This window comes from Bubalus bubalis, chromosome X, assembly GCF_019923935.1.
Source record: "Bubalus bubalis isolate 160015118507 breed Murrah chromosome X, NDDB_SH_1, whole genome shotgun sequence".
Lineage (NCBI taxonomy): Eukaryota > Metazoa > Chordata > Mammalia > Artiodactyla > Bovidae > Bubalus > Bubalus bubalis.
The window spans coordinates 41082500-41095791 of NC_059181.1; the positions used below are offsets into that span (position 1 = coordinate 41082500).

The 13292-nt window shown below is 42.1% G+C and overlaps 1 long non-coding RNA gene across 1 annotated transcript; it reads left to right on the forward strand.

The window, feature by feature from the left end:
- Positions 1–9761: 9761 nt before the first annotated feature.
- Positions 9762–12959, forward strand: LOC123331729. Its single transcript, XR_006548473.2, has 2 exons — positions 9762–10627; positions 12507–12959. It is a non-coding gene; the product is annotated as an uncharacterized LOC123331729 (long non-coding RNA).
- Positions 12960–13292: the final 333 nt, after the last annotated feature.

Genomic DNA, 13292 nt, shown 5'->3' on the forward strand with positions numbered 1-13292 from the left:
TCTTTCAGATAATAAAAATGAGGCACAAAGAAGTTTCACATCTTAACTAAGGTCCTATGGTGTGTTAGATTGCAGTACTTGCTTACAATTTTTCCATCTTGTCTTATCCCCTTTCCATGGAAGAAGTATACTTCCCTATTTCAATGACATAGGCTTTGGCCAATGAAATGTTAGTCTGCATATGACACAAGTAGAGGTTTCAGATGTGCCTGCATGACTTTGACTTTCTTCCTTGCACTTCCACCATGAGGGAACATACCCTGGGGATCTTCTCCAGACTGAGGAGGTACAGGAAACAGACCTAAATCCAACCCACAGCCTGGAACCAAGCCCAGCTGACCCTCATTGAACTCTACAGCATGCATGCTCAGTTATATCTGACTTTTTGTGAACCCCTGGACTGTAGCCTGCCAGGCTCCTCTGTCCATGGGATTTTTCAGGCAAGAATACTGGATTGGGTTGCCATTTCATTTTCCAGGGGATCTTCCTGACCCAGGGATTGAACTCATGTTCCCTATGGCTCCTGCATTGGCAGGCAGACTTTTTACCACTGAGTCATCAGGGAAGCAAACCCCACAGAGCCATAGTCAACCCAGTGGCTTGCAAGTGAGAAAAATAAGGAAGATTTGATAGTTATTTACTACACAGCTTTATGTCAGCAAAATATGACTAATACACGCAGCTAAAAAGAGGAACAACCAGAATTCAAACTGCATAACCTACATTTGATTTGAACAACTTCAAATCAATTTGAACCATTGCTCTAAAAGCACTCAGTTCACAGATTTTTTGACCTGGAATGCAGGCTACCTGTGCTCCAAGTATTGTACCTCGAAAGCCTGTCTAAGATATAAAGAGGATGATATTGCTACTATAAAGAGCAACTCAAGGCAGACAGCCTTACACTTATTTAGACTTGCTCTAACTCCACTAAAAATAACTCATGGATTTTGCTCCTGGGGGCCACAGAGCCCAATTCAATATATTCTGTAAACTGACTCAGACAAAGAGATGTGTAGTCAATATCTTCCCTTAGATTTACTAATGGCTTTATTTTTCTTTTGTAAAGGAATCATAAACTTGGGCAAGATATCCTATTTTTATGATGCTGCACAAAGGACATATGAAGTCTGGTAATGGTTCTTTCAAGCTATTTTTTCCTCCAGTAGCACCTGAAACAATGCTATGAATTGTGTTCAATTCCACGTGGCAACCATAAAGGTCAGCACTTCCTCTGCCCGCTAGTCTGTCATGGCTCGCCTGCATGGGGCCGGGTCTGATGGTGTCTTTACTCCCAGGTGGCATGCCTGCCATGCTAACACGCCTGGCTTAACATTCCATAAGTCTTAGGTAATCAAGAATGTAAATCTATTCATTCACTTAGTAAATATTTATTGAGCATTTGCAGGATGAGGCATTGTGCTAGACAGGCACTGAGATGCAATTTGCTATTTCTTCTACACCATAAACAGGTGACAAAAGAGGATGCAAAATTGAGATGTGGGCAGAGTGAGCCTGTGATGTTTTCCTGCCTCTTTCCTTCTTTCTAATGAGTCTTGGTGTTGTTTCCCCTAACTCCCAGTCTTTCTCTGCCCTGTCCAACCTCTGCTTACCCCATTTCACTTCCACTCCACTCGCTTCTGCCCTTTGTACAGGCAGGGGGGCTTTTACATACCTCCTTGAGTAATATCATTTCCCCCTTTACATGTGACTCAAACTGCCTTGACTCCAGTTAAGGAATCTAACATTTAGGGACAGCTGACCTTTTTGGCATATGTAGATAGGGCATCACCATTGGTGGGGATGAAGCTACTGTTGACAATGCTCCAGAGGACAGAGGCATAGAACACAGTGTGGCTTAGGTATGTTCTGGTTGCCTTAGCCTCTATGGGCCTTAATCCCCTCACTTGTAAAATGAAGACACACACATGCACACACAGACACAACAATCTGAATGTCCCCCAACAAAAGACAAGTTAAAAAATAATATGGAGGGGAATTCCCTGGCAGTCCAGTGGTTAAGACTCCACACTTCCACCACACAGGGAGGTTTAATTCCTGATTGGGGAACTAAGATCTAGCATGCCAAAAAAAAAAAAAAAGAAAGAAAATATGGAATATACATACTTTGGGTTCTACGTAGCCATTTTCAAAATGAGGTAGATTTATATGAAGTCACATGGAGAAAGAACTGTAAGTTATTATTAAAAGTAAAAAGCATGTCAATATATGCACATTCCCATTTATACCATGATATATATATATATATATGTATATGTATATATATATATACACAATTAGGATTTACAATAGTCAAGACCTGTGCTAAGCACTCCTCATATGTGTTCATAATTAATTTTCATTATAACTCTGTATGTTAGATACTATCATTTTACCCCCACTCCTCACCCCCTACCCCACACATATTTCAGGTGAAGAAACAGGAGATGATAAGACCTCTAAGTAAATGTTGGGGAAAGAATTTGAACTCCAGACCCTGTACTTCCCTTGAGGTAGAAAATGGAGGAAAAAAGAGTGAAGCACCATTCCTAGTCTTCTTCCTACTTCTAGGCCTTTAGTCTCTCCAGCACAGGGTTCTTTTTTTGTGTAGAACTTGTGCTACTGGAAGTGTGTGCATGCTAAGTCGCTTCAGTCGTGTCCGACTCTTTTTGACCCTATGGACTATAGTCCAACAGGCTCCTCTGTCCAAGGGATTCTCCAGGAAACAAGACTGAAGTGGGTTGCCATGCCCTCCTCCAGGGGACCTTCCCGACCCAGGGATTGAACCCACATTTCTCATGTCTCCTACACTGGCAGGCGGGTTCTTTACCACTGGGCCACCTGGGAAGCGCAGAGAGAGAATTTCAGGGATGGCTTTGGCAAGCCTCATGCCCACCATTCAATAACATTAAGTCAGGAATTGAGAGCACTATTCCCCGTTGAATCACTTTTAATGTACTGATTACATGACTAAGAAAGTTTCAACTCAGGGCTGGTCTTTTAACACCCTATAACACTTGCTTTTTTTTTTTTTTTTTCACAGAAAGCCACCTCAAGCTCCAGGAAGTCAAGTGTTATTTAGTTAGACTTTAGTAAAATTGTGCTGTTTTCATTGTATTTATATCTATGGTTATCTTCTACTTAAGGCAAATGATACAGAGTATTGTGATGATGAAGTGTTTTCTCTTTTAGGGAAATGTACTTAAGACTTTTCTTCATTTTAAGTGTGTTAATTTAAAGAAAAATATTAAGTGGTAGGATAAGTGGTATATAGATATAACGGAAGTCAGCACTTGTGTAACTAAAATTTTAAATACTTCACTGTGCCAATGTCCCAAATAGCCATGAAACTGACTTTACCTGTCAACACACACCAATTATTTGTCAACCAATTGATGCCAATAAGATAACACAAATAATATTTCTTTTTATAGAAGCAGAATTTGAACAATAAAACGTAATTTTAGTTTATACTGCTACTCAGTAAGGAACTCTAAGGAAAATGTAGTTAACACAATTACTGATGCTTGTTTATCACTTAATACAAGCCAGGCACTATTCCAAGTATTTTACATATATTAAGTAACAACAACACTATGGGGACCATTATCTTTATTCTACTAATGAGGAAACTGAGATACAGAGAAGTTAAATAACTTATCCAAGGTCACATAGATTATGTCTTATCCAGAGTCTATGCTCTTAATCATTATGCTGTAACACCAGTAGTCATGTACAGATGTGAGAATTGGACCATAAAGAAGGCTCAGCACCAAAGAATTAATGCTCTTGAACTGTGGTGCTGGAGAAGACTCTTGAGAGTCCCTTGGACTGCAAGGAGATCCAACCAGTCAATCCTAAAGGAAATCAACCCCGAATATTCACTGAAGGACTGATGCTGAAGCTCCAATACTTTGTCCACCTGATGGGAAGAGCCGACTCACTGGAAAAGACTCTGATGCTGGGAAAGATTGAAGGCAGGAGGAGAGGGAAGTGACAGAGCATGAGATGGTTAGATAGCATCCCTGACTCAATGGACATGAATTTGAGCAACCCCTAGGAGATAGGAAACAGGGGGCCTGACCTACTGCAGTCCATGGGGTCACAAAGAGTTGGACATGACTTAGCAACTGAAAAACAAAATACTACCTCTCAATAATAAAATTATTCTAAGTGTTAATGCAAATTCTTATACTTCTTTTGAAATGCTCACTGGGACTCCAGAAACCAAATGCCAACTTTCAGTTAAGATACCAATCTTTATCTTCCACCATAGAAGTGTGATAGCATCCCCATCCTCAGTTCAGTTCAGTTCAGTTGTTCAGTCGTGTCCGACTCTTTGTGACCCCATGGACTGCAGCATGCCAGGCGTCCCTGTTCATCACCAACTCCCTGAGTTTACTCTAACTCATGTCCGTTGAGTCAGTGATGCCATCCAGCCATCTCATCCTCTGTTGTCCCCTTCTCCTCCTGCCTTTAATCTTTCCCAGTGTCAGGATCTTTTCATATGAGTCAGTTCTTTGCATCAGGTGGCCAAAGTATTGGAGTTTAAGCTTCAACATCAGTCCTTCCAATGAACACCCAGGACTGATCTCCTTCATAATGGACTGGTTGGATCTCCTTGCAGTCCAAGGGACTCTCAAGAGTCTTCTCCAACACTACAGTTCAAAAGCATCAATTCTTCGGTGCTCAGCTTTCTTTATAGTCCAACTCTCACATCCATACATGACAACTGGAAAAACCATAGCCTTGACTAGATGGACCTTTGATGGCAAAATAATGTCTCTGCTTTTTAATATGCTGTCTAGGCTGGTCATAACTTTCCTTCCAAGGAGTAAACATCTTTTAATTTCATGGCTGCAATCACCATCTGCAGTGATTTTGGAGCTCCCCAAAATAAAGTCAGCCACTGTTTCCACTGTTTTTCCATCTATTTGCCATGAAGTGATGGGACCAGATGCCATGATCTTCATTTTCTGAATGTTGATCTTGAAGCCAACTTTTTCACTCTCCTCTTTCACTTTCATCAAGAGGCTCTTTAGTTCTTCTTCACTTTCTGCCATAAGGGTAGTGTCATCTGCATATCTGAGGTTATTGATATTTCTCCCAGCAATCTTGATTCCAGCTTGTGCTTCTTCTAGCCCAGCATTTCTCATGATGTACTCTGTATATAAGTTAAATAGGCAGGGTGACAATATACAGCCTTGATGTACTCCTTTTCCTATTTGGAACCAGTCTGTTGTTCCATGTGCAGTTCTAACTGTTGCTTTTTGATATGCATACAGATTTCTCAAGAGGCAGGTCAGGTGGTCTGGTATTCCCATCTCTTGAAGAATTTTCCACAGTTTGTTGTGATCCACACAGTCAAAAGCTTTGGCATGGTCAATAAAGCAAAAGTAGATGTTTTTCTGGAACTCTCTTGCTTTTTCCATGATCCAGCAGATGTTGGCAATTTGGTCTCTGGTTCCTCTGCCTTTTCTAAAACCAGCTTGAACATCTGGAAGTTCACGGTTCACGTATTGCTGAAGCCTGGCTTGGAGAATTTTGAGCATTACTTTTTTTACTAGCATGTGCTGCTGCTGCTGCTAAGTCGCTTCAGTCTTGTCTGACTCTGTGCGACCCCATAGACAGCAGCCCACCAGGCTCCTCTGTCCCTGGGATTTTCCAGGCAAGAGTACTGGAGTGGGGTGCCATTGCCTTTTCCGACTAGCGTGTGAGATGAGTGCAATTGTGCAGTAGTTTGAGCATTCTTTGGCATTGCCTTTCTTTGGGATTGGAATGAAAACTGACCTTTTCCAGTCCTGTGGCCACTGCTGAGTTTTCCAATCCCCATCCTAGTCACAGGTTTTTGGACCAGGAGTTTGCTCATGACTTTCTCCTGGGAATTTAGAATTGGAACACTATGAAACTTAGTTCAGAAATGGGGACACTGAAAGCCTGAATCTTAGAAATAAAATCAAGTGGAGATAGGGCAGGAGTTAGTGCCATGGCAAGCCAATACTACATGTGAACTGAAGTTTTGGCGGTGTGAAGAAAACCAGAAAAGCTAGGATCAAGCAATCCTACCAATAGAAGAAATTGTGTTGTGGCTCTGCAAGAGTGGGAGAAACCTCTACAGTGCATGGCACTCCAGTTTCCATTTCTGTGTGGCCTGACTGTAATCCAATTCTTATCCTCGAGTGCCCATGAGATTGTAGCATTTACTGTTACAATAAATCCTGCACTTCAAGCTAGTGAGATTAGATTTCTATCACTTGCTATCAAACATGCCTAAACAGGAAGCAAGTTGTATGCAGTTGATCTTGAGCAAAAATGTGGAGTGACGGTAGGATCATCCCACAGTGATGATAAGGTAGGAAAATGGCAGTCCATTCAGTAATGGCAAAGCAACCCCTTAAGTTGTAGGCAGCTGGGGACTTACTTGGTGGTCCAGTGGTTGGGACTCCACACTCCCAATGCAGGGGGCATGGGTTCAATACCTGATAGGGGAACTAAGATTCTGCATGCCATACAAAGCAACCAAAAAAAAAAAGTTATAGACAGCTGTCTCAAGGGTCTTTGAGTGGGTGCCTACCAAGGAGGAGGATTTGCAGTACTTAGTAGCCAAATATAAGGATAGCTGAGTGAGTTGGTTATTACATCTGGTGGCTTAAGTAAAGAATATCAAGAAAGAGGCAAATTCCTTCAGGATGCCCAGCTGAAGGAAGATAAGGAAAAGCAAGGTCCTTAAATAATTTTCATGGGCTGCTCTTCCTGTCTGTAATAATTTGTCCCAGAGCAGTACTGGCAACTCTCTAAGGTTTAAAATGGCTTTAATAGGAAACTATATCAGACTCTACTGAGTGATGCTTTGGAAAATTGTTAGTAGGTCTGACAGTCATAAATAAATCCTTTTGGAGAGATTATTCAAATTATACATCATTGGTAATGATTATTCAGGTGTAATGACTTTAATTGATTACAAGAGTGTTTTTTTTAGATGATGTAATAACTGCCAGTGTTAGTTTGTTGTTTGAAGTGTTCACTAGTGGAAATGATTTAAAATTTTAAAGCATCTGATTTTCATTAGCTGTGAGAGATATTTTCAAATATGTAACCAGGATTGGTGCTCTCCTGTAGCCCTGAATCACCCTGGCACTAAAACAGAAGGCTTTGGTTAGTGCTCCAAAGCTCCTATTTTGAGGCAGTTATCTCAGGCAAATTCATAAAGGCCAGTTAATTATTGGTTCTTGTCTCTCCCCAACCAAAGGGGGAAAAAAGAAGAAGAAAAGAAATCTTGCCACCAACCATACTTTTCAGCCAACTGTGGTCAAGCTGATACCCCGCTAGATGAACCATTATAGGTCTGCCTTCCACATTTCTACCTCTCCAACACACTATGGACCAACTTGGAGATCCAGGGGGTGTCACAACAATATTGACATATGGGAGTCAGGCAGGTGTACTGCTCAGAGCTCCCTTCAAGGAAAAACATGCCATCTAGCACCAAGGAGTTCTAATCAGCTTACAGCCTTCAGCTATTCTGTCTTCAGGATCCACCTCATCTTTGGAGCTGAGGCCAATCTGTTCTCAGGCAGCTGCAGCCAGTGACTCAGCACACTAGAAGTTCAGGGAGTGGTCATTTGAGTTGCTTTTGGAATTAAAAAAATGTTTTTAATTGGAAGATAATTGGTTCACAATGTTGTTAGTTTCTGCTGTACAACAAGGTGAATCGGCTATAAGTATACACTTATACCCTCCTTCTTGTGCCTCCCTCCCCCTCCAAGCCCCCCTCTAGGTCATCACAGAGCACTGAGCTGAGATCCCTGTGCCATACAGCAGGTTGAATGTGGGGCTCTTCTAATGGCAGTCTTTGCTCCAAAGCAGGCTTTTCCTGCCCAATCCTGTTTCAGCCCCCTTTTGCCTTTCATAAGCTCTATCCCCCCAATAAAGCTATTACACTTCTAATTCAAGTTCCATGTTGGCTTCAAAGAGGACCTAACTGAACATGTGATTTCACTTTTATCTGCTGCCACCCCCGAACCAAGACCAATGCTATTTTCGTGAGAAGTTGTTAGATTGGAAAGGAAGAACTTCAATAAAAAAGGTTCATAAAGACTTCCACTACTGATTTCAAGCCATAACCAACCCAACATGCTGGCAGTCTGAGTCTACTGGAACCCAAATGAGGAGACAGCTGTGAGCCTAGCTGAATAGCACTGTCTGGTTTCTACGTCATGCTGGGTTCCTTGGGTTAAAATTAATGCCCTAATTGGTAACGCTCTTGGTCATAGGAATGGGAATGCTATGGAGAAGCCAAAGGAAGTGAAAAACCCTGAATCTGGGACCCCTCTAAAAGCCCAAGTCCTCCAAGCTAGACAAATGTGATGATTCCTTCAAATATAAGGCCAAACCTGAGATGCAGTTGGGCTGATTACAAGCAAAGGCCAACAAAGCTCCACCTATGCGTCAAGTTCCGAGCCAGGCAGAGAAAACATAGCAGGGGAGAAAAAAAAAAACAACCCTGCCCTCATGGAGCATGCATTCCGGGGAAGGTGGGGAGGGGGAGATAATAAAAAGGTGAATTATTTGTTAAATGGTTATACATGCTGTGGAAAAAAAAATGAAGCAGATAAGGAGGATGAACTGTAAGAACAAGGTTGCAATTTTAAATAGGGTGTCTGGGAAGGCCTCACCGATAAGCTGGCCTTTGAGTAGGAGGTACCAAGAAGTAAGCCATGTGTATGTAAAAACGAAAAGCACTCCAGGCAGGAAGAATAGAATTTGCAAAGACCCTGAGATGGAAACCAGTTTAGCATAGTTGGCAAGCATCCAGAAGCCAGTATGGCTGGAGAAAAGTGTCAAAGAGGGGGAGTGGTAGTGACATGAGGGCAGCAGAGAAGTAGCCAAATCAGGTCATGTAGGGCCGGGTAGGCTACTATTGGGACTTTGACAAGAGGGAGGAGGTATTGAAGGATTTTTATCAGAGGAGTGACATGATCTGGCTTATTTTAACAAATTCACCCTGCTACGTGGATGATAGACCATAGAGAAGCTTGAATGGAAGTAGGGAGGCCAGTGAGAGGGCCCTGCACCAATTGAGGAGTGAAATGATGAAAAGATAATGGCATGGAACAAATAGGGTAGTTTGCAGCGGTGAAAAGCTATGGTGGGACTCTGGATACATTTTGATGTAGGAATCTGACTTAGAAACTAGGCTGCTCCAGTGGTCAAACTGGTCAAAGTGGGTCTAACTTAAATTGGACTAGGTCCATGGTGAGGCCTCAGATGAATTAAAATTTACGACTGAACTAATAGGTTAAATTTACCATAGATAATCTTCGCATTAAGAATTTTTTGGAAGTACAGTTGATTTATAATGTTCTCATTTCTGGTATACAGCGCAGTGATTCGGTTATACATATATATACATTTAAAAAAATATTTTCCAATATGGTTTATCCCAGGATATTGAATACGGTTTTCTGTGTTATACAGTAGGAACTTGTTGTTTATCCGTGCATGTGTGAGTCGCTCAGTTGTATCCAACTCTTTGCGACCCCATAGACCATAGCCCGCCAGGCTCCTCTGTCCACAGAATTCTCCAGGCAAGAATGTTGGAGTGGGTTGCCATGTCCTCCTCCAGGGGATCTTCCTGACCCAGGGATCAAACCCAGGTTTCCTGCATTGCAGGCAGATTCTTTACCATCTGAGCCATCAGGGAAGCCCCTGTTTATCCATCCGATATGTAATAGCTTACATCTGCTAATCCCAAACTGCCAATCCATCCCACCGCCTTCAGGTCCCCTTCCCATCCCCACATCCCCACCCACAAGTCTGTTTTCTCTGTCTGTACCACAGATAATCTTGAATTTCAGTGGCTGCAGTGGAGAAATTTGAACCATCTTACTTTTGATTTATTCTTATTCTCGATATAGCTTCGTAGCAATGCCACATACCTTCTTAAAAAACAAATGATTGGCACCCAAGTGCAGAGCGGTGAGCTGCACACACGTGCATCCCTGCGCGCTGGCTGCAGGAGCAACAGGAGGCTGTACTCTGAAGAGTCTTTTCTGGCCTCTCTGTTCACCTCCAGGCAGTGACTCAGGAACACAGAGATCTGGGCACCACTCGAATGAGGAATTCCTGGTCTGAGACGAAACTATAGTTGGCCCAAAGGCAAGCTAAGTTTCCGGAGGAGGCTGAAGAGAAGCAGCGGTCATTGTATTCTGACCTTTACGGTTGGACCCCAGGGGCGGCTGGGGGCTTGGCTTTGACCTTTCCCTCTTTCCTGATGCTGGCCTTGACCGTCAAAAACGACCTCAGGTCTCCACCCAAGGCTTTGCTGACAACTCAGAGGTGGCAGCCATGAAGAGCCAACAGCTTTCCAAAGACTTCATCAGCCGCATTCCAGCAGCGGGACCTGCTGAGTCCCTGCAAGTTCTGACACCTGTGTGGCTTTCCCCTTTCTTTTTCAACACCGAGTTTTGGACCTTTATTTTTGCAGCTCTTCGCACAAATGTTTTAAAACTGTTGTTGAGGTGGGAGAGAGGCCAAGACGACAGAGGAGATGGACTTTGACCACACCTCCTTTCAGGAACACACCAAAATCACAGCTGCTGAACAAACATTTCCCAGACTAGCAGAGGTAAGTTTGATGGGTCCCTAGAGCAAAGGAGATCTGTGCCCAGCTTCTCAGCAGTGCCCCTGGGGAGGGAGCAAGACCCAAGAGAGGAGTGGGTGCTACTTGGTCAGGGCCAGCATGGGTCTCAGTGTAGACCAATCACAGAGGACCACATGGATGCCCCCCCCACACACAGTACTTTGACCCTTCATAAGACCCCACACATGGACGACAGCCTTTAGGGAAGGGAAACCCCCAAATGACTGAGGTGACATTTTACAAAAACATCAAGGTCATTTCCTCTTTTTTTTTTTTATTGGAGTATAGTTGATTCACAATGTTGCCTTAATTTCAAGGGTATAGCCAAGTGATTCAGTTATACATATCTGGATAGATAGATAGATAGATGCTTTTTCAGATTCTTTTCCCTTATAGGTTATTACAAAATATTGAGTATAGTTCCTTGTTCTATATGGTAGGTCCTTGTTGGCTATCTATTGTATATATAGTAGTGCATATATGTTAATTTCAAACTCCAAATTTACCTCTCCCCAAATGGCAACCCACTCCAGTGTTCTTGCCTGGAGAATCCCAGGGACGAGGGAGCCTGGTGGGCTGCCGTCTACGGGGTCGCACAGAGTCGGACACGACTGAAGCGACTTAGCAGCAGCACCCCTTTCCTCTTTGGTAACCATAAGTTTATTTTCTATATCTGTGGCTTTGTTTCTTTTTTTTAAGTAAGTTCATTAGTATCTGTTAATTTAGATTCCACCTATAAGCAATATCATATGATATTTGTCTCTCTGACTTCATTTAGTATGATAATCTCTAGGTCCATCTATGGAGAAGGTGATGGCACCCCACTCCAGTACCCTGGCCTGGAAAATCCCATGGACAGAGGAGCCTGGTAGGCTGCAGTCCATGGAGTCTCTAAGAGTCGGACACAACTGAGCGACTTCACTTTCACTTTTCACTTTCATGCATTGGAGAAGGAAATGGCAACCCGCTCCAGTATTCTTGCCTGGAGAATCCCAGGGATGGGGGAGCCTGGTGGGCTGCCGTCTATGGGGTCGCACACAGTCGGACACGAATGAAGCGACTTAGCAGCAGTAGCAGCAGCAGGTCTATCTATGATGCTGCAAATGGCATTATTTTATTATTTTTATGGCTGAGTAATATTCCACTTTGTGTATATGCACACACATGCACACCCCCCCCCCACATCTTCTTTATCCATTCATCTGTGAATGGACATTTAGGTCCCTATGTCCTGCCTATTGTAAACAGTGCTGTAATCAACATTAAACCACATGTATGTAAAGGTCATTCCTTGCACCCATGGATTTGTGAAATGAGATTTATTAATGTCACATCCTTGCTTTATCAAAGATGTATTATATATGGTTTAGCTTTCATGTCATATGCAGTTGATTATAAACTGATAATTTAAAACTGGACCCCCCAAATATGGTGTTGACAAAACTTTATACTTTATGATCACATATATTCCTGGTAATAACCCTGTGAGATAAAAATAATATGTATTGCTCCCACCACTATCCCATTTTATAGGTGAAAAAACTAATTCAGAATGGTCAAATGAATGAACAAAAGTCACACAGCTATGCTAGACGCAGAGTTGATCTGATATGTAACTGCATAAAATCCTTATGTAATATCATGCTACCTCTATTAATCAAAATGTTGATTTTTAAGAGCATTCCATTTCCTGACCACGTTAAACAAGTACACATTTTCTGTGTTTTGGATTAGTTTTTCCCAGCAAAGTGAATTTGCATTTTTCAAAATTCAGTTTCAATTTTCAAATATCCATTATAGAACTGATGCCACATTATTTGTTAATTGTTGCCTAATTGTTGAATTTTCTTGTCTTTTGGTACAGCTAAACTTTTGTTTTTTTGGATGAGACACATTTTGCTAAAATTACCTGCTGTTGTTTGTGATTCCGGTGGTGATGCTGCCAGCTGGAGAAAAGGGGCGGCAGCTTGACTGAAATTCTCATGTTTGATATCTTCAAAGTGGATCCCGCAATTACTTCCCTCCATTTTAAATTTTATAACACAGTGGGGCTACTTAGATTGTTAAATGTAGTCCTAAGGTTTTTTGATGTTTCCCCAAATTCTGAGACTTGTTTTATAATCATGACTGCATAAAAACTCTCAGTGGCTTAGCAGACTTACATGGTTACAAAGGAAGCTCACTTCCATAAAATACTCATGTAATAAAAAAAAATCTTTTCTTTGGTATTCAGCTATGTTAGTGCCCTGGAGAAGATGAGCCCATGTTAGTCCTTCACCATAAAGTTGTATATTGTCATTATGACAGCATTCCAAAAGCATTTGTCAAAAATAAAAATAGACCACTTCATTTCTTTCTAACATCTTCACAAAGAGGAACAAAAGAGGACCCAAGTACTAGATAGGAATGATCTTGTAAATACCAGCATTGAGCAGTGACTACAATATGAAAAGAAACCAGCACAATGAAAGACCTGTTTGTCTGTTTCTCCATTTTGATCCCCAAAGCAAGTGTGTGGTTTACAATGAAAACCGGCTTCACTGAGTGTGACTATGAAAGAGAGAAGCACAATGGTGCAGAGTAGAGAATTCTGGGTCAGGAGGGCTGCCAGACCAGTTTTGTTGCTGACTTGTCAGCAAATCATTAACCT